The 21,901-nt window shown below is 44.8% G+C and overlaps 1 long non-coding RNA gene across 2 annotated transcripts; it reads left to right on the plus strand.

Annotated features, from left to right (window-relative positions):
- The first annotated feature begins 6,534 nt into the window (after positions 1–6,534).
- On the plus strand, positions 6,535–20,897 carry LOC309331167. Of its 2 annotated transcripts, XR_014151744.1 has the most exons (4): positions 6,569–6,617; positions 7,835–7,970; positions 20,077–20,306; positions 20,639–20,897. It is a non-coding gene; the product is annotated as an uncharacterized lncRNA (long non-coding RNA). The 2 variants fall into 2 exon arrangements; XR_014151743.1 differs by lacking the exon at positions 7,835–7,970 and having other exon boundaries at positions 6,535–6,617.
- The last annotated feature ends 1,004 nt before the right edge of the window (positions 20,898–21,901 follow it).

Raw genomic sequence — 21,901 nt, forward strand, 5'->3', positions numbered from 1 at the left:
AGCCTCAAGAACACTGTCCAACCATCTTGTCCTCTGCCGTCCCCTTCTCCTTGTGTCCTCAATCTTTCCCAACATCAGGGTCTTTTCCAAGGAGTCTTCTCTTCTCATGAGGTGACCAAAGTATTGGAGCCTCAGCTTCACGATCTGTCCTTCCAGTGAGCACTCAGGGCTGATTTCCTTATGAGACATATACTGGAGAAAATTGAAGACTTTGGGTGTGGCTGGGAGCAGAAATGTTGCAGGGTTATAAAGTAAGGTGCACTGCATCATAGGCTTTGTAGTATTATGCCTGTATGAGTTGCTTATCATTCTGGAATAAAAATGTTACATTAATGGGAATGAAAGGCGTCCAGCACCAGTGGGTTGGCCAACAATTCATTATCATCTTTTCCCCGAGTCACCTTTGTTCTCTAGGCCTTTTGTAAAACATTTATCTGGTATGCTGAATCCTTCTTCCAAATTCCACCCCGCCCTGCTATTATTGAACTTCTACTTTTCTGTCCCAAAGTACCAAGGTAATAGGGAAATAGTTTGACTTTCGCATGGGGGTAGGCAGGGCTTAAGTGACAGGTGTTTAAGAAAATGATGGTGGTATGAGCACCAGGTAAAATGGCCCCAGAGAGGCACCGCCCCTGGTGTTCTCAACCCAAAGCTCTAACTCACTCGTTCCTGAAAATTCAAAAATCTAATGTGGCAAGGAAGCCCTGTTGCCACTTAGAAGTTAATAAAATGATGATAATGAAAAAGACCCCCAGATCCTTAGGACAAGAGTCTGCACAACAGTGTCTGTGAAGCAAACCATTCATCACTGTCAAAGTCCTCTGCAGCCCCAAACCAATTCCAAAACCAATGAAGAGAGGATCTGGCTGTACCTTCAGAGCATAATCTCCCTGTCATTTCAGATACACATATATTCCATTGAGGGTGCTTGGGCTTCCTCTGAGTTGGAGTCCTTTATGCAAGAAATTCTGTCCAGAACCACTCCATCCAAGGCTAATCTTCTAATTTGAGGGATTCCTTGTGCCAGGGAGAATGTTGAGTCCCTCGTGTCTTTAGAGTGGCTTGCAATCTTCTTTCAACCTATCTTTTAAGGGGAAATGAAACAGCAGCATGCTGTTTCCAAATGTTTCCAAACATTTGATCTTTAAAATCAAAACTCTTTTCCCAGTGACAAGACTCTCCAGTGTCTGCTTTGGTTATCTTGCATATTACAGTGAGCTATTACGGGCACTTATAGCATGTATTTGTTCACTTGGGGTGCTGGTCAGGACTCCTTGAGCTCCATGGTCACCATACACACTCTTACAACATTTTTTAGGAGATAATCTGTAGAGCAAGAAAGCTTGTCTCACTGAAGACTCCTTCATGAGATGTTGAGGAACTTAAGATATTCTGGGGCACAGTTTGAAAACTTCTGCACCAGGGCAGTGAAACCCAATTAAATAATGAAGTTCCTCCTTGACCAGATGTTGCATCAACTTTGCCATGGGCCTGCTGCTTTTGTTGACTCCACTTCTGTCCACCATGTTTCCTTGTGATGTTGGTTATATGCTTCTTAACAGAAGGAAATGGGGTGAAAAGACCCAGAATGCTGGGAAGTAGCACAAGGAGCAAAGAAAGGTGTTGTGGGAAATGACAACCAAATGAGAAGAGATAAAGGCAGGGAAAGGGCAGTAGCTCAGTGGCAGAGCAGCTGATTTGCTTGCAGAAGGTCTCAGGTTCAATCCCTGGTATGTCCAGGTAGGTCTGGAGAAGATCCTGCTTGAAACCATAGGGAGTTATAGCCAGTCAGTGTAAACAGTATGGAGCTAGATGGATCAATGATCTAACTCAGCTTTTTTAGCTTGAGGGACACATGCCCTTATGGGCAAACTTGCAGGGGCTCCTGCTAGGGGTGGATGTGGCCAGATTTCACCCCTCCCATATCCAAGAATCTGCTGATGTTCTCTGCTGATTCTCCAGAGAGGAGGGGGCGGTTTCTACTCTCTACTTGTTTCACTCCAGCCTCGCATCAAAGAGAGAGAGAGAGACTGAGTGTTAGAGAGAGATTGTGTGTATAGATAAGGTTGCTGCTAAGAGCAGCTGCAGACACTCAGTGCAGCTCAGCATTTTTAGTTTAGACCTCGTTTAGCTCTGTACAAAGTTGTGTATTATAGTTGTAGATAGAATAAAAGAAGATATTCTACAGAGCTGCTCTCCAAGTCATTTATGCTTTGCTTTACTCTGCTGTGTGACGACTGTCTTCTTGTTGGAGTGAATCCAGTGCTCACAACTCTAAGCTGTGAGTCCACAGCACTTTGACCTGTTCCTGTGCAGAAGGTGATCTCTGGAAGTGCTACCCAGCTCGCCTGGCCCAGTCGGGGCTGAAGTGTGAGAGTCCAGTTGGTGGCACTGGCTCAAGGGCGATGCTGACAGTTGCCAGAGGCAAAAGTGGACAGAGCAACTGGTATGGCCTTTGCCACAGTAAAGTCAGCTACCTTCCAGCCATGCAAAAGCCCAACAGTTCTACATCTTCCTCCCAGATGGACATCTCTCCATCCATGCAAGCCAAGAAGCATAAGCACACTTCACAGGCATATTCCAGTGAAGAAGAGGGCCCAGTGAGAGCTGTGGGCTGAGGAGAAAGAACATTAGCTAGACAGAACCCTGAGGGCCAGAAAGGGAGGTCTGGAGGGCCACATTTTGAGTTTTTGCACCTCTGCCTAAGGATCAGGGCTCCGACTGGTGACAATGTTGCTTTTTCCAGTGGGGACTCCAGTCCTCTCCTTCTGTGACAGCAGGAGTGGGACTAATTTCATTTCACTTAAGGCGTTCATTCAGCAAATCCCTTTCACCATGTAAAATCCATCACAGCCTCCTGATTAATTCTTCCAAGCGCAGACACTTACTCCAGGCCTAATCCTCCTCTGCTATTGTATCTCCCCACTGCTGATTCTCTTCATCTGCTTAACAAATTCTCTGCTTTTTGAATAGAACATCCAAAGCTGAGAATGTCAGGCATTAAAGTGAAACTATCTCCCAGCAGCTGGGCTGCCTTCTTCTCTGGTGGCCTGGTTTCTCCCAGATTTTGAGGCATTCTCAGTAGACTGGTATAAAATTATGGAATCCTTGAGTTAAAAGTGACTTTGAAGGTTGTCCACATCAGCTGCTTGCTTAATGCAGGAATCTCATCATTAGAGCACTCCCCATAGGTGATCACCCCGTTGTGCCTAAATATCCTACCTGAAGGAGATACCACCAGCCCCTGAGGCTCTTGCCATTAAATGACTCTTGTAAGTCATAAAGAGGGGATGCACCTAACATTTTCAGTTCTCATTTTTCTGGTCTTAAATTCAGCTCTCCACATTTCTCCAACAATCTGTGCTCTTTTTTTTTTCCAAGGAAAAGAAATCTTCATGAGAATTCATCATCATTTTAGTGTGAATTTCTCCAAACACATTTTTGTATGCACTTTTCACCAATGTACATATTTTTGCAATCCATTTGCCCCAACGCTGTGCATAGAAGTATAGTGTCAATATCAAAGGAAGTAAGAGCACCACTTTGATCTGTTTTGGACAGACCCTACCTGGGAAGTCCTGTGTCCAGTTCTGGGCACCACAGTTGAGAAAGGATATTAGTGAACTGGAATCTGTGCAGAGGAGGGCAACCAAGATGTTTAAGGATATGAAAACCAAGACTTATGAGGAATGGCCGAGGGAGTTGGTTATGTTTAGACTGGAGAAGAGAAGAGGTAATATGATAGCTATCTTCAAATACCTGAAGGTCTGTCACATGGACGTTTGTTTTCTGTTGCTCCAGAGGGTAGGACCCAAACCAATGCATTCAAATTACAAGAAAGGAGATTCCCACTAAACATTAGGAAGACCTTTGTTGTGGTAGGAGCTGTTTGACAGGTGAGGAAACTACCTCAAAAGGTGTGGACTCTCCTTTGTTGCAGGTTTTTAAATGGAGGTTGGGTGGCCATCTGTCATGGGTCCTTTAGCTGTGATTTCTGTACTGCATGGTGTTGGTCTCGATGACCCTTGGGATCCAGTCCAACTCTACAATCCTATGATTCTATGCTTAATTTTTGTAGGTTGTTTTACTAATAGATGCATTTTTTGCACGCACGCACACACACACACAACATTGGCTGGTTAGATAATTGCATCGCAAAATTCAGGAAAGTGTGAATTTCATAGGCTGTCTGTGCTTTGGTTCTCATGTTATTTAGGAGTGTGATTTTGATAGATTCAGCATTAAATACAAATTGAATCAAATTTCTCCCCCATAATCCCTACCAGGATGTTTCTCCTCGTGTTTTGCTGAAATAGGCTTCTTGCAATTTCCACCGATCAGTTCTACCTCTGCTCTCTGGAGGAGCAGAGAACAAGTCTGCTGTGACAGCCCTTCAGGTATTGGAAGACTGCTAACATACCTCCCCTTAATCTTCTCTTCTCCAGGATAAACACACACAGCTCTTTCAGCCGTTCCATGTAAGACATGCTGTAATATAATGCAGCATGGCTATATTCCCCACTCACCCCGAAGTCCACAAGGAATGAGCCACTAACTGGACTGGGCATTTCTACATTTCAAGGCACAGGTAGACAAGGCGCAGGGCCCTGGCATTGCTCAGTTGGTAGAGCATGAGACTTAATCTCAGGGTTGTGGGTTCAAGTCCCAGGTTGGGTAAAGGATTCCTGCATTGCAGGGGTTTGGAGTAGATGACCCCTGAGGTCCCTTCCAACTTTACAATACAGTCATACCTCTTGTTACATTCGGTTCAGGTTACGTCTTTTCAGGTTGCGTCCCACGGCGACCTGGAAGTACCAGAAAAGGTTACTTCCAGGTTTCACTGCTCGCGCATGTGCAAACGCACATAATGACGTCACACGCATGTGCAGAAGCGGCGAATCATGACCCGCGTGTGCACAGACACGCAGACGCGGGGTGCATTCCTTTCAGGTTGCGAACGGGGCTCCAGAACAGATCCCATTCAGAGGTATGATCTAATAACAAACTTTTTTGCCCCTGAGGGAGGGAGAAAGAGTGGATAAGTACTCCTTGGTCTCATGCCAGGGGCATGGCCTGGATGTGTGCATAGTCTCTCCTCCATGCGGCAAAGATGGGCAGGACCCTCCCCAGCCCAGCATGGGGGGGGAGCACTTTGAAAGCCAAGATGATAGTTCAGTTGGTAGAACAAGAGGTTCTTCATCTTAGAGTTGTACGTTTGAACCCCATGTTGGGCAAAAAGATTCCTGCATTGCAGGGGGTTGGACCAAATGACCATTGTGGTCCCTTCCAACCCTACTATTCTATGGTAATTCTACTATGTCAGCAGCAGCTAGTGGGATCTTCATTTTCAAACATTTCTCCAGCTGGGGCAGAGGAGGACAGATGCTCTTCTACCCCAGCAGGGAGACATTGCACTCTTCCAAACTCACCAAACAGTTGTTTGGAGAGTAGAGATGGGTACAAAGGTGGTTGGGGGTGACTTTCCCTTGAGTACCTTCACACTGCTTTATGGGGAACCTGATTAACATGGGGAGATGATTGCATGGGGATGTCTCTCCCTGTACAAATTCCTCCCCATCAAAATTGCTCTCCCCAGCCTATACAAACAGCTGTTTTGTAGGGTCAGCATAAGGCAGCTTCCTATGTTCCTATTCAATTCAGCCCTTTACCCAGCAGCATGAGGACTAGAACCTTACCCCCCTTTTTTTGATGAAGGACAATAGCCCAGCCATAGAGCATACGCTTTGCATGCCAAAGATCCCTGGTTCCATCCTTGGCATCTACAGGTTGGGCCGGGAGGGGCCTCTGGCTGAAACACTGGAGTGCTGCTGCTGCCTGGCAGTAAAGAATCACAGAATTGTAGATTTGGAAGGGACCCCACAGGTCATCTAGTCCAACCCCTGCAATGCAGGAATCCTTTGCCCAATGCGGGGCCTCAAACCCACAGCCCAGAGGTTAAGAGTCTCATGCTCTGACGACTGAGCTATTATGCAGGTATTGATGGGACTGTTCAAGGTGGACCAATGGTCTGATTCAAGATGGATCGTTCTTATGAGGGGTTTGTATTGGAACCTCTAACTTTGTGCAGGTGAAATGCAGCATATTGTACAGAGTAAAGAGTTGCATGCTTTGTTCTACACACTTTTTCCATGCCCCTTCACACACCACCGGCATCTGTTTCCCACGAGAGAATGGGACCTCCAGGCTGAAAAGTGTTTCCCACCCTGATTTAGCTCCATCCTTAGTCTTTTGCCACCATTTGAAAACTTTTTGTTTTATTACAGAGACCTTTGGCCTGGGATCTTCTATTTCATTTTCTTTATCTTCTCTGGGGTGTGTGGCTGATGGTGCCAAACCTTGCAAATATCATCCCTGTTAAAATAGGTTGCCAACCGTGAATGTTCTGAGCATAGGGGGGAATGTTTACCATACGATGAAACTCTTGTGGGTCTAAGCATCGGTCGACCCTTCTATTACCAGAGCAGCCAGTGATGTCACACAGACCTCTATGATGTGGTAACCTGACACGTTAATGGTCTCTCAGGTATTGATCCTGCAAATTGGCCCTCAGGTTCCTCATGACATTAAAGGATGGCTTCCCGAAGAACCTGTGTCAGGTGAGACAAAATGCACCGCGCTTTGAACAAATTAAAATTGATCTTGGCTTGCTTGTTTTATCTGCTGTGGATTCTAATTCAGCTGGGGAGACATGTCAGTGGAATCGGGGTGGCCGTAAGGACACCAAATCTAATTAAGAACATCGGCAAAGGGGCTTTGTTTCTGGGCTTCATCCCATTGCTGCTGTGGGGACCCCATCCATCATCTTAGATCATGAGGCTGGATGTGGCAGGCAGAGGGAGCATCAGACTGAGGAAAGCACAGACACATGGCATTATCCTCCGAGCCCTTTTCTGTGTAATTAGAATAATAATTATTTCAGTCTGGAGCTGTGCTTGATAAAAAAAATAAAAATCCTCCAAGGACTTTGGTCAAACTGTCTGTCTGTGTCTCTCTGTGTGTGAATTTTTAGAAACGTCCCAATTTGTGGTTTTTAACTGGATAGTGAGTTTGGACTCATCATGTCCAAAATCAGGGGAATTCATGCCAAAGTCACATTTTGGTCCACTATCTTGAATCAAAAAGGCACCCAGCATCTGCATACTGATAAAAACTGCTTCCCCCCATCTCGGAAATCCATGCGCTGAGTTTGGCAACAATATCTTGAGAGGTGGCCAAACCTATCCAAAAAATGGGCAAACTCGTACCAAATTCATATTTGGTCTGCCATCTTGATTCAAATGGCACTTGGTGGCCCAACATTAATTTTTAAAGCCCCACCCCAACTTTGGGAACCCTTGCTTTGAATTTGGCAGCCAAACTTATAGACAGCAGGTAGACAGACAAATCACTTTCAAAAATATCCAATAGATGCATTTCTCCCTTGGTCTTCAACTTGGGTGTTTTCATCTTGCCCACATGAACCTGATCAACATTCCTCTCCTATTGTTTTTGGGACTGTTTCCCAAAACAGCTTTCCCCAACCTTGTTCCCTCTGGATGTTTTTGATTAATACTCCATCACTCCGTCACTACTACTCCATCACCCCTGACTAAGCTGGCTGGAGTCTGACTACATCTGGAGAGCCACAGGTTAGTTCCAGGCAAGGTGGTGAGTAGGTGGAGCAGAGTCTTCTCCCTCCCAGATTAAAAATCTGGGTTGGAGAAGAACTTGGGGTGTGTGGTGGCACTAAGTGCATTGCTCACCTTATATTTCAGGTGAGCATCATGTTACTACAACCATCAGTGGGATCTTAGACAGGACTCTTGCTCCACAGGGTTTAATCCGGCACTGCCCATCAGCCCCAGACAGTATGGCCAATTGTGAGGGATGACAGGAGTCGCAGTCCAAGGCATCTAGAGGACATAAGGTTGGGGAAGGATGCCTGACTCTCAGCCCAGATGATACAGGAGGTAAATAACCCTTTCCTGATCATTGTCCAGAAGCCTGACATTAGATGGCTATTTTGTTGAATAAATACCAGATATCATGCCAGGCTGTTCATTTCCCTGCCTTCTCCCCTGTGTTTGATGTCTTGTCCTGCAAATACCACCACCTGATCTTGACATACACTTCCCCCTTTTAAAAGCAAACTTCCCATCCGAAAACGTTTCATTTGCTCCCTAAATTTACTTTGATCTCTTCCCTGAATGTTTAATCTCTTCTCATTGTATTACGGGCTTGTAATCCTGTTTTACATCCTGCTATCTATTTCCAAATTTTTTGTATAAATTTGCTATTCAACGTGACATTTACACAGCACTAAGGCAGTGCCGTCGTATTTACAAGAGAAAGAGCTACAGTGGAAAATCAACACCAAAGACAAAAACGCTGTTTGGGGGCGAGGAAGCCTGCCATAGCTTTGTTTAATTTTTAAGACCCTTTGGATGGGAACAACTCTCTTTCTCTCTTTAGAAAAAAAAATTATATGTTTCATTATTTCTCCTGTGAGCAATCAGGACAACCACCAGAAGGATGCAAATGTATTTGTTTTGCTTTGGTTTCTGTGAAAAGAGTCAGAGGAGGGAAAGCACACTGTCAAATGCAGCATGCATTAAAAGAGAAAACACAGCACCATCCCAAATGGTTGAAGAAGGGCCGTGGCTCAGTGATAAATCGTATGCTTTGCACACACAACCTAGTAATGTAGGCAGTTGCCTTATACTGAATCAGTCCTTTGGTCCATCTAGCCCAGTATTGTCCACACTGACTAGCAGCCGCTCTCCAGGATTTCAAGTAGGGGTCTTTCCTAGCTCTGAGATGCCATTGGAGATTGAGCTTGGGAACTTCTTGCAGGCATAGAAGATGCTCCAGCACTGCACTATAGCTTTTTCCTAAAGACTTAAAGCCATAGGTAAATGTAAAGGGACCCCTGACCATTAGGTCCAGTCGTGACCGACTCTGGGGTTGCAGTGCTCATCTCGCTTTACTGGCTGAGGGAGCCAGCGTACAGCTTCCGGGTCATGTGGCCAGCATTACTAAGCTGCTTCTGGTGAACCAGAGCAGCACACAGAAACACCGTTTACCTTCCTGCTGGAGCAGTACCTATTTATCTACTTGCACTTTGACGTGCTTTCGAACTGCTAGGTTGGCAGGAGCAGGGACCAAGAAACAGGAGCTCACCCCGTTGTGGGGATTTGAACCGCCGACCTTCTGATCAGCAAGTCCTAGGCTCTGTGGTTTAACCCACAGCACCACCCGTGTCCCTAACCTTTACAGGATAACAAATGCAAGGGACGAGGACAGAGCACTATGAAACTATAGAGCAAAGTAGTTTCCTTCTATTTTGCCCTGTCTATATTGTGTTCCCTCTCTGCAAATGCCAGTTTTCAATTAGGTGACGGAAATCTGAGGTTGGGTGGATATCATTCAAGTCGTGTCTTTGCTGGATAGCTATGTGCTTTCGAACTGCTAGGTTGGCAGGAGCAGGGACTGAGCAACGGGAGCTCACCCTGTTGCAGGGATTCAAACCGCCGACCTTCTGATCGGCAAGCCCTAGGCTCTGTGGTTTAACCCATAGGAAGCTATTTTACACTGAGTCAGATCATTGTCCCATCAAATTTAGTATTGACAATACTGACTGGCTGGCTTTCTCCAGGATTTCCTGTGGGGTTTCTTTCTACCTGGAGATGCCAGGGATTCAACTGGGACCTTGCAAAGCAGATGCTCTATTACTGAGCCATGTCCATGTCCCTAAGTTTGACCCCTGGAATTCCTCATGAAAGAATCTCATTCTTTCCAGGCTATAATCCTGATCTGCCTTGCTCCACACCCTCCTCAAGTGCTTTTTCCTGACTGGAATGTGTCATTGGAACTATGTTGATGTCTCTTACTCACCTGGGTGGAAAGATGCACATATATGTGTAGAAACCTTGGCAACTTTTGGGTAGCCAGAGCAGGGGGAGGAGGTTGGGCGCACCCCCCCCCCACAAATTGTGGGTGCCCGGGCCCCCAGGGCCCCTAGGAGTTGGTGCCAGTGATCCTGGCTGTCCTTTGAGTCCTTCTAGACAAGAAGAGGCTTCCTGTTTAGCCTGAGATTCTGACTGGGCAGCAACAAAGCTTCTTGGCTCTGTTGTGTTCTGGTCTGCTCCTTGGAATCATCGGTTGTCTTGATCTCCACTAGAGTAGAAGTGGGGTAGGGATAAAAACACCTTAGGCCCAGGGGCAACATGTGGCCCTGTGGGTCTCTTTATCTGGCCCTTGGAACTGTCCTAAGGCCACAGCTCTTACCGACTTTGCTTTGCACTCCATGTGTTTTGTGTGGCTGAACTGCATCCTAATAATGTCTTCTGCTTTCCTGGAGGAAGAATAGAGAGGGGTATGTGAAGGTATAGAAACTAGCCTACCATGCAAAGGTAAAATTTATATCAATTGCTCCACCCATTTTTTTGCTTCTGGAATAGGATGTGGTCCTTAGGATGGAAAAGGTTCTGCACAATTCTTGGCTCCTGGTTGCATTCTGACAGCTGCCTATAACTCCACCCTGACAATCATCCCCTGTGATGTAGAGGCACAATGAAGCTTAGTGCATAAATGCTATGGACTTGACCATCTGCCTGTGCTCATCAATGGAGCAGTACCTTCTGCTTGGTTTGCAATAGGCTCCTGTCCAAGTCCTACCTCTGGCTCCAACTCCGACAGATTACTGCACGGATTTTGGAGTAGAGACCAGGTACTCCATCTTTAAATTGGGTCTGCCTCCCTTTTGCCACTGCACACCAAATGTGGTTGCATTCTTCAGGCTCTCTGGGTTTATGGACAGGATTAAATACTTTTAGAGGCTTGCTGAATGACAACATGGAAACAAATAATCCCCAACCTTTGCTTTGCTCCTTCCAACAACCCCATCAAGCAGCCACTACTCAATGAGCAGATTAATGCATTCAGATGGTGGCATAATGGAGAGGAAATTCAGTGTCTAAATGAACGGATTGTGCAGGACTATAAAGATGAGTTATGGCATCTCCTCTTTGAAAACTCCTTTTAGCTTAAAAAATATTGCTCCTAGATAAAATAAAAGGGGGGAAGGGGAGGAGGAAAAACGGAAGTATATAGATTTCACAGGCTAGCCTGTGAGCACGCACCCAACACAACTGTCGGGGCTGAAATTGCTTCATATATCATCGGCCAACACCAAGTAGATAATGGGAAACAAGTTCTGATCTGGGAGAGATTATGGTTGCTGATTTGGAGCAATGATGAGCAGAGCAGAGCATCTGCAGTGTGGTCCTCTTAAACCAGGTTGACCTCACATGGCGGAGATTAACAATCAGTTTGCATTGACCAGCTCAAATGAGGTGTCATCATGATGGAGAAGCCATCAGAGGAGTCAATCATCTTTATCTCTCATTCTCTTTCAAACTAGATTGTCTCCTCCTCAGCTTCTTTTGCTGGAGGTATGTGTGAGTGGTTTAAAAAGAAAAAGACAAAAAAAAAAAAAAAAACAACCTTTGCCTTGCTGTCAGAACATGAACTGCATAGAAAATTACCCCTCCCTGTGTTGGAAAATCTGTGTTCAGATGAGTTATCAAAATGCAGACGCTAGAAGAAATGCGAAGGAAAATGGGGGGGGGGAAGGATATGATTGGCTAATTTATTTTAATGTCAGCTTGCTCTTCTCCACCTAATCTGATGTGATATTCACACATTGTGGTAATTTCCCATTGTATGGAGGACTTTATTATCTTGGGGGGGGGGTGTAGTCACTGTTTTTATTTTGCTCATGCAAGGGGGGGGAAGTTGCCAGTGCAGATTTAGAAGAAGAAGAAGAAGAAACAACAACACCCATCCTTGGTATTAATCTATCTATATTGGAAGGACCCTATCAGGGGTTTTAAGAGCTGAAGTCTGCTGAAGAGTGGTTAGTAACTATGAGTGATTTCAGATGGCTCACAAAGTTGTCTTTAAGACCCTCCATTCTTCATGCAGGTAAAATATTCAGCTGCTTTCCTTTCAGACTTACATTTGGGGGGTACAGTGAACCTCTTCATTTATTTTTTAAAAAGAGAATAAATTAAAGCTCTAGCAAAGTGAGTAGAACAGCTGATAATAATAATAATAATAATAATAATAATAATAATAATAATAATAATAATAATAAATTTCTACCCCGCCCATATGGCTGGGTTTCCCCAGCCACTCTGAGCAGCTTCTATCAGAAGATTAAAAATACATTAAAACATCAGTCATTAAAAACTTCCCTAAACAAGGCTGCTTTCAGATGTCTTCTAAAAGTCAGGTAGTTGTTTATTTCCTTGACATCTGATGAGAGGGTGTTTCACAGGGCAGGTGCCACAGCTGAGAAGGCCCTCTGCATAGTTCCTTGTAACTTGGCTTCTCACAGTGAGGGAACCACCAGAAGGCCCTTGGCACTGGACCTCAGAATAAAGGTGTTGGGGAGGGGAAGGGAAAATACAGAAAGCAAATAAGTGAGACCATTCAGTGGGGTTGCCATATTTTGAAGAGCAAAAAAAGGGACACATTTGCCGACTTCTAGTTTTAACTATGGATCACTATGACGACTCTCATTTTTATATACCCATGAAAATGAGGACGTGTCCTGAAATAGAAGACATATGGCGACCCTACCATTCAGTAAAATTGTTAATTGAATCATCTGGCATTATCTGTGTGGTTTAAAATTCCTCCCTGCAAGTATTTAGGGTTGGAAACCATTTTTTATAAATAAAATAAAAGTCAAGATTCTAAGGATGGTAAGTTGTGCAGATTTAATGTGTTCACAGATGACATCAAAGCACACTCAACTTTGATAGTCATTAGGAAATGCAAGGGGCCTCTGGAAGTGTCATGCTAAAGGGTTGCTGCAGATATCCCTGCAAAAACAAACATGGACATACATAAGACTATGCATTGGATTACTCTACATGGGTTTGCCTTTGAAGACGATTCTGAAACTCCAGCTGGCTCAGAACTTTCAGCATTTCTTTATTTCGTTCACAAATCACTTTCCATAAAACATCCCCAAGCAATTTCACAATGGAAACATCAACAATGAAAGCATTTAGAACGACAATTCCTAGGCCAATGAAGATAAAGACTGGGATAAATATATCCACTTAAAAGGCTGGTTGGAAGAGGAAAGTCTTCAACAGTCTCTCAAGAGACCACAAAGATAGTGCCTCTATGATATATAATGTAATGGAGTTCCAATTGGTGAATTAGTAAGAAATTAAATATATATGGATGAGACAATGTTTTAGCCAATGTTCATTGGCTACTGGTTCATTTTGGGTCACAGTTCAAAGTGCTAGTTTTGGCTTATGAAGCCTTAAACAATTTTGGGGTAGGTTACCTGAAGAATTTTCAACTCCCGTGCAAACCTGAGAGAAATTTGAGATGTTTGAGAAAGGGACTTCTCTCCACCCAACAATTATCCTATGTGCTTCTCAGTAGCCTGGACAAAGTATTGAAACAACTGGAGCAATTATCCAAGGAAGCTCTTCTTATCTCTCTTTCTCAGGGGTGGGGAACTTTCAACCTATGAGCCTAACTAGGTCTAGACAAGCTTTAATTTTTGTGAGCCACCTCCAGTCCTGGTTCTCGGGGAAAGGCAGGAAATGAATGAATGAATGAATGAATGAATGAATGAATGAATGAATACAAACACATCATCAACAAACCCTGTTCCTTTGCCTGTATAGTTTTATTTCAAACCACCTGAGAAAAGGAAGTGAGCTATTTAAAGGTGCCACCAATCAGCTTATCGCCAACACTTGAAATCACCTGTGCATGTGCCCGTGCAGTTTGAAACACAAGCGAAGAAAAATGTCTCAACTGATGCCGCGGCAACGTCAGACTGCCCACTTGTCAAAATGGTTTACAAGGCTTGTTGGAGGTCAGGATCTGGTCTACTGGTCAGATCCAGTTCCTCATTCCTGCCATATCTGTCAGCAAGTAAAAAGTGCTTTTTATTATTATTTAGACAGGCCTGTGGCCTGTGAGTTTATCTGAAGTCGTTGTTGCTCATTTTGATAAGATTTAATTGGTTGTTCTTTTTACTGACTTGAATTTATTGCTGGTCTATCTTTCTATCTGTGCTAGATATGTAATGGGAACATTGTGTACTTGTGTCAGATCTAGTCACTTTTGTTCTCTCTTTCTCCTTAAGGATGGGTGGAAGTGGAAACCATGACTGCTCAAAATATGGTGCTGATAGACAGCTCCTACCACAGCTTTTGTTTTTTAATCAGAGAATTCTGACTGGTGCTGATGGACAGCTCTTCATAACCCGCTGTTATCCTGGTAGAAAGAAGACACAAATCCCAGCAAACCAATACAAACCAGGCAAAAACATTTTACTCCCCTCCTTTGCAACTAGATCTGGAGGATTTAATTAAGTGACTGTTACTAGCTAGAGCTGGCACTCGTGGCCCAGGAAATCCAATACATCAAGAGTTGACTCACCAAAGTAGCAGAGAGGGCCTCACCATTCCAAATCTGAACCAGGGGCCAAAACTGGATAAACAAGGGTGTGGGCAGAACAGGGAAAAGGTACAGACACATCCCCCCAAGCAAGAGATGAGCATGTTCACTGCAGAAATACTAGACAGATGGAAGATAGTTGGGTTTGGATTGATAGAAATAAATTGACATATTAGAAATGGCTATGCAGAAGATGAACCAGAGACCAAATTGCAAACATGCGCTGGATAATGGAGAAAGCTAGAGACTTCCAGAAAGAAATCTACTTCTGCTTCATTGACTATGCAAAAGCCTTTGACTGTGTTGACCACAGCAAACTATGGCAAGTTCTTAAAGAAATGGGAGTGCCTGATCACCTCATCTGTCTCCAGAGAAATCTCTATGTGGGACAAGAAGCTACAGTTAGAACTGGATATGGATCAACTGATTGGTTCAAAATTGGGAAAGGAGTACAACAAGGCTGTATATTGTCTCCCTGCTTATTTAACTTATATGCAGAATTCATCATGCAAAAGGCTGGGCTGGATGAATCCCTAGCTGGAATTAAGATTGCTGGAAGAAACGTCAACAGCCTCAGATATGCAGATGACACAACCTTGATGGCAGAAAGTGAGGAAGAATTAAAAAACCTTTTAATGAGGGTGAAAGAGGAGAGTGCAAAATATGGTCTGAAGCTCAACATGAAAAAAATGAAGATCATGGCCACTGGTCCCATCACCTCCTGGCAAATAGAAGGGGAAGAAATGGAGGCAGTGAGAGATTTTACTTTCTTGGGCTCCATGATCACTGCAGATGGTGACAGCAGTCACGAAATTAAAAGACGCCTGCTTCTTGGGAGGAAAGCAATGACAAAGCTAGACAGCATCTTAAAAAGCAGAGATGTCACCTTGCCAACAAAGATCCGTATAGTTATAGCTATGGTTTTCCTAGTAGTGATGTATGGAAGTGAGAGCTGGACCATAAAGAAGGCTGATCACTGAATAATTGATGCTTTTGAATTATGGTGCTGAAGGAGACTCTTGAGAGTCCCATGGACTGCAAGAAGATCAAACCTATCCATTCTGAAGGAAATCAGCCCTGAGTGCTCACTGGAAGGACACATCCTGAAGCTGAGGCTCCAATACTTTGGCCACCTCATGAGAGGAGAAGACTCCCTGGAAAAGACCCTGATGTTGGGAAAGATGGAGGGCACAAGGAGAAGGGGACAACAGAGGACGACATGGTTGGATAGTGTTCTCGAAGCTACCAGCATGAGTTTGACCAAACTGTGGGAGGCAGCGGAAGACAGGAGTGCCTGGCGTGCTCTGGTCCATGGGGTCACGAAGAGTTGGACACGACTAAATGACTAAACAACAACAACTTGCAGAAGATAGAGGATCACAGAGGGATTCCAGTCATATAAATTGGGAGGCTAGACTGATAGGGACACGATGACATGCAGACAGAAGTGGCTCAAACTCTCCCTGCACCTTTTTCCATCCTCCCACTTAGAATATTTATAATGAAGAAATGAAGCTAGAGCACAGGGACTAAGTGAAGAATGTGGGAGTCATGATAGATGCAGTGGCAGCCAGAGCAATCTGGGCAGTAAACACTGAGAAAGCATCTCAGGACTCTATTGACACAGTGGGAGGATGGATGAGATAACTATTAAGGCACCCAGGGCGGCAGAACTTTTCTTTTTGCCTATAAAGCAAACAGTGGCAGCATCTGAAAACTCTCGGTTTGATTTGTCTGGGTTTCCATAGCACTCTCTTTCTGCCTCTGGTGACTAAAATATTCCCATTTGAATCAATAGAGTCTTTGCTTCCCTTGAAAATATGCCCACTGCTCATTTCAGTCAAGTCGTTTCTATCCATCAAGTCAAGTAGTTCCATCTTTGAGCTCATGACACTTAAATTTCCTACAGATGAGGTGGGATAGTAAAAAAGAAAAAGGGAGGGGGAGGGAATTGGTCTTGGAATCAAAACTATATGAGTGAAGAGGTCTGAGCTGGATTTGATGCTATTGGTGGACAATGTTTGTGTGTGACAGAGAGAGAGAGATGGGGAGAGAGACAGGGTGAGCAAGAGTGCTTACACTAGGGATTGGGTATCTATGACCCCTGACCATTCATTGATGGACTATAGCATCCCTGATCTTTGGCAGTTCTGGCTGGAGGTGACGGGATATGGGAGGCCAACAAAATCTGGAGGGCCAAACATTCTCCATCCCTGGTTTACAGAACAAATATGGATGTTTGGTGAGCTGGGTCTGAGAACAGATACATGTAGCATGTTCTTCCAATGGAAATGTATGTTTACCATTAGGATGGCGTCCTGAAGTTGCATAAAGCGTGTACTCCATCATCTAGGGCTATGCAAGATGCCTGGGAAGAAGTGCTTGAATTGAAGGAGTTCCTTCACTGCTATTTCTTTTTCTCCCTTCAAAAGTGTGCAGAGGAGGAAGTGCCAAGAGTGACACTCTTTCCTACTTTGTCTTTCATATCTATGCACTTTTCAATACTCAGATTAATTCTACTGGAGCTGGTCCACACACACTAGAGAGAGAGAGAGATTGAGAGATCACTTGTAGATGCAAAGTGAGTGGCTGTGCACCCACTTTCTCTTTTTTCAGGTTCTCTGGGGAGGGGAGGCTTATCACAGGGGACAGAGGGGGGCACCCATGTCTTTCACACAAAATTCCAAATGTGGACATGGTTTGAAAAAGATTAGCAGTGCCTATCCTGTGTTGTTATGGGACGCAGGTGGCGCTGTGGGTTAAACCACAGAGCCTAGGACTTGCCGATCAGAAGGTCAGCGGTTCGAATCCCCACAATGGGGTGAGCTCCCGTTGCTCAGTCCCTGCTCCTGCCAACCTAGCTGTTTGAAAGCACGTCAAAGTGCAAGTAGATAAATAGGTACCGCTCCTGCAGGAAGGTAAACGGCGTTTCCGTGCGCTGCTCTGGTTCGCCAGAAGCGGCTCAGTCATGCTGGCCACATGACCCGGAAGCTGTATGCCGGCTCCCTCGGCCAATAAAGCGAGATGAGCGCCACAACCCCAGAGTCAGCCATGACTGGACCTAATGGTTAGGGGTCCCTTTACCTTTACTTTTTATCCTGTGTTGTTGGCATCCATCCATCTCAAGAGACAGTGGAGTACACTTCCAGGGGTGGAGTTAAACCTCTGCAATAGCAGCACCAAGTGATCTCCCTGGGGTGCAAGCCTGGGCAGTGTGTATGGAGGTCCTGGATTGCCCAGATGACAAGACCCCTCTCTCAGCCTTGCTCATGTGGTCCAAAGGAAAGCAGAACAATACGTTTGGCACCAGCTTGGCTGCAGGAATTGTCAGGAGGATGCATACAAGATTCCCCCCAACTGTCTTTGTAACTCCACTCTGGATTTGTGTAGGGTTTACTCAGTAGCCTTTTTCTCCAGAAGGCAATGGAAGTTTAGGATCAGATTTTTCCTTCTTTCTCCTAGATGGGCTATCTTCCCAGGTTGACAAGCCCCATTTGCCCCTCACTTCCCTCTACCCAGCATGTGCAGAAACCTTCTCCTTGACTGTTGAACCCACTGTTAGTCTTGTCCGCCAGAGCATGTCTTTGCATGCAAGGGAAGCTCCTAATTCACTGAAGGTTTGAGACCCATCAGCTACCCTCACTTGATTTAGCCGGCCAGTCAAAGCCATTCCCAGGGTGTGGCTGCTGTCACATGCTGACAGCTTCTAGGAGCCACAAGTGAGAGCTGAGTACAAAAGTGGACAAAGTACCCCAGAAGGAGCACAATGTATGTCCCCCACCAGAGGTCCTACTCCTCCCCTAACACCTTCTGATTTTAGCAATGTCTCAGTTCAGTTACAGTTCCTCAGCATTTCCATGCATGGAAATTTTCCCACATACCTCTGTGGTTTAGGAAGTTTTTAGCTAGTTGTTCCACATGAGATCACAAGAATATCATTTTTAAAAAAACGACAAGAGAGTATTTGCTGAATAAAAGTACCAAGGAAAAAAAATGTAGATTCTGGTAAGCTTCCCACAGTCTTGGAACACAATTACCTATGAATAAAAATCTGAATTCCACAGTGGGCCCCAAAATCTAGTAAAGTTGTGAGTAAGAGAAATGCCTGAGTTGCTATTCCCCTCGGCGTGACACTTTTGATCAATCCAAGACTTCCAGTTCCTGGGACTGACAGTTTAGCATTAAGTTAACTCAGAATGAATGAATTGAATTAGCCAGTCCCTTTGTGGAAAGATGGAGGATTCTTGAGACATTGCTTCATGGGGTATTGAGAAAAAACAGCTCATAAACCAGCGAGGAACTTCACGGTGGCGAGCACAACAAAGCCCAGAGCACAGGCTTTTGCCTGTCGTTGCTTTGCAGCAAAGACAAGCAAGTCAAAATTTTTAGCCTTCTGTCGTTCCACCAACAAATTAAAACTAATTGAATGATCCCCACCATTCATGAAAGGTCCGTGATTGTTCCTCGCGATTGTTCCTAGAAGTGCCAGCTCCCACAAAGCCGCCTTTGTCATCATTAATACAAAACCGCCCTGCGCACGTCTTCCTTGCAGAGATAAAGAGGGAAGGGGGAGAGACAGAGAGACAGAGAGAGAAAGAGAGAGAGAGAGAGAAGACACAATTTGTTATCAGGTTTAGAAGATGCAATTGGAAGGATGATTATAATATCATCATCTGGGTTTCAGCTGTCCCTGCTCATTCAGACAGGCAGGCTGAAATATGAAGTGACAAAACACACAGAAACCCTTCATTCTTGTTTGCACACAAACATTTCCATAACTAGCAATTTTGTGGAAAGAGACTCGGGGGGGGGGGGAGAAGCATAAATGGAAAGAGGGTGGAACAGATATTAGACTCAATAGGGCAGTTTAACTGTTACTATAACAGCATAGCGGCTTTGCATGAAAACAGCAGATTTCAGAAGAGGCCCAAAGGGGTTAAAATGATGCATTTCTTTGTTCCCATTGTTGATCTCAGACATTATTTTTTTTGTATATGCTCTCTCTACCCCCCTCCTTTAATACAGCCATAACATTACATTAATTCATCTAACACATGCCATGCCACGAAGTTGCTCTCTCTTTCTCTTAATTATTGTGATCAAAATATGGCTTCAAATGGAAGGCAGCTGCATTTGTTTCCGTCAGATATCATAATTGCGACCGTAAATTGGGAAACGGAACATTTCCTGGTGTTTTGCCGTGAGTAATGGGACCAGAATCATTATGGATGGAGGGATATAAATAAACTGGGGCAGATCTATAAAACTAAGGAAAAGCAAGTTAAAAGGATAATTACTGGAGCAAACAGGAACAGTGTGAATGCAGAACAAGGTGATATTTCATTGCACAGTCAAAATTCCCTTTAGATCAGGGGTAGGGTATATCAGGACCAGGGGGTGAATGTGGTCCTCCAGGTATTTCTATGGCCCCTGGATCAAATAACCTCTCCCTAGGCCACCAGCTCTACTCTGCGTCTTTCTCATTCTTCGCCTGGCTGGAAAATGTATACCCTGCAAATAAAGTGTACTATTTAAGTGCCTTGTTTTTCATAATAGCTCTTTATATTGTGTGTTCAGATGACATGCCTTTCCCATGACTGAATGGAGGATGGACAGGAGTGTGTGCTAGAAACCTCCGGCTCTTACATGGACAGAAGGAACACAATTTGCCATTATGTTCAGTGATGCCTACTCTGATCGGCAGCAGCTCATACAGAGAATGATTCTTCACCTGATATTTTTAACTGGAGACCCAGGGACTTTCTACATGCAGATCAAGTGCTAATGGATGGCTCCTCTGTGTTGGGGTAGGTATTCAGGGTAAAGTCAAAGGCACTCTGTATATGTTCAGGGGCAGAGGTATTTCATATCAGCTGCCCTTTGATTCATCTAATGGTAGATGTTGGGGCGTGAACTTGGGACCTTTTGTGGGCACAGCAGGTGGTCTCCTACTCAGCTGAAAGATCTCCTGTCTTTTGGTAACAATCATCCTGCAAAGCAAAAAAATGCGTGCTCTTTTGAGCATGAAAAGACTGAGCCAGGCTAGCTGGAAGTATTGACGAGAAAACAAGGGGTGGAAATTAACAAAAGCTTAACAATCATTTATTTCCTTTTGTTTGTTTTGCTTTTCAATTTCCAGAACTGGAGAACAGCCAGACTAGCAGCAGGGACCATCTCTGGGCCTGGAAAGATAGCAAACAATTAGAGCACATTCAGATCGAGAACATCAGCAAGTTTGGATGCAGTGGCAGACCGTGGGGTCTCAAATTTCAGCAGCACCATGTTCAACACCAAAATTCTCTCTCTCACCCCCCTCTTGCCTTCCATTCTACACCAGAATTGTGGCACCCTTTGGCATGGGTGTAGCCAGGATTTATGTTGGGGGGCGGGACAGTGCAAGACACCCACCTGTCATCATTCTCTGCCTGGCTCTGTCTAGCAGATTCAGAATGAAATGTCTCAACAGCAGTTCTTTTCAATTCTTTCTTTTGACCCCAAGTGCTCAGAAAAATCTGTCAAAATCTTTCTACAATTTCTACTTGTAGTTAAGTATTTTTATTTATTTACTTGAATTACGGGGGGCAACCGCCCTCCTCCCCCCAGCTATGCCCATGCCCCTTGTGGCACCCCTAAGGGTTTGCACCCAGTGCAACCAAGCCGGTCACACTCCCCTAAATCCTCTTCTGTTGGGAGGAATATCAGGCATCCTTTGGAAGGATTCAGTCCACAGGATGTCCGAAAAGCAAACTGTAATTGTGTGGGCAGGGGAGGAACAAGCGACACAGAACAGACTAATTACCGGCTGAATCACAGTGCTGGGGGTGGAATTTGAAAAAGAAGGTGCACTGTGGAGTGAAATAGATCTTAGGGGCAGGCTCAGTTGGGCATTTGTGATCTCTTTGGAAAGGCAATGCAGATCACTTGTTTGCTCATTCATTAGCTGTGATTCCAGCTGTGACTCCCCACCAGGGCCACCAGTGGGATTCTGCCAACAGGGGAGAAGCTATTGCTCTTCTCACCCACTCTTGTAACACTGCCTAAACAAACAGCTTCAACACCTGCTTTTCAGTAGCATTGTACATGTCCTTTTCCAGCCCAGGTGCAAGACTCTTGTGTGTGAAGAGAACTGACATCAAGCGAGAGTCTTCCAACACTGGAAGCAGTTAGCAGGTTCCAGGCAACGTGAGGAGGGTGTTGTGTTCAGAAGGCCTTGGAATGCATAAAGCGAGGCTTTGTGTGGCCCAGGGACATTGTTAGCTGTGCTAAGCTTTTCCCTGCACACAGGGCCACAGTGGTGGCAACTCCTCTGCCTGGTCATTGCCCCTCAGTTTCCTCAACATGGATACATGAGATTGTGGAAGTAATTCTTCATGGGTAAATCAAGCACACACACACACAAAAA

This window comes from Podarcis erhardii (assembly GCF_964252035.2).
Source record: "Podarcis erhardii genome assembly, chromosome: 16".
Classification (NCBI taxonomy): domain Eukaryota; kingdom Metazoa; phylum Chordata; class Lepidosauria; order Squamata; family Lacertidae; genus Podarcis; species Podarcis erhardii.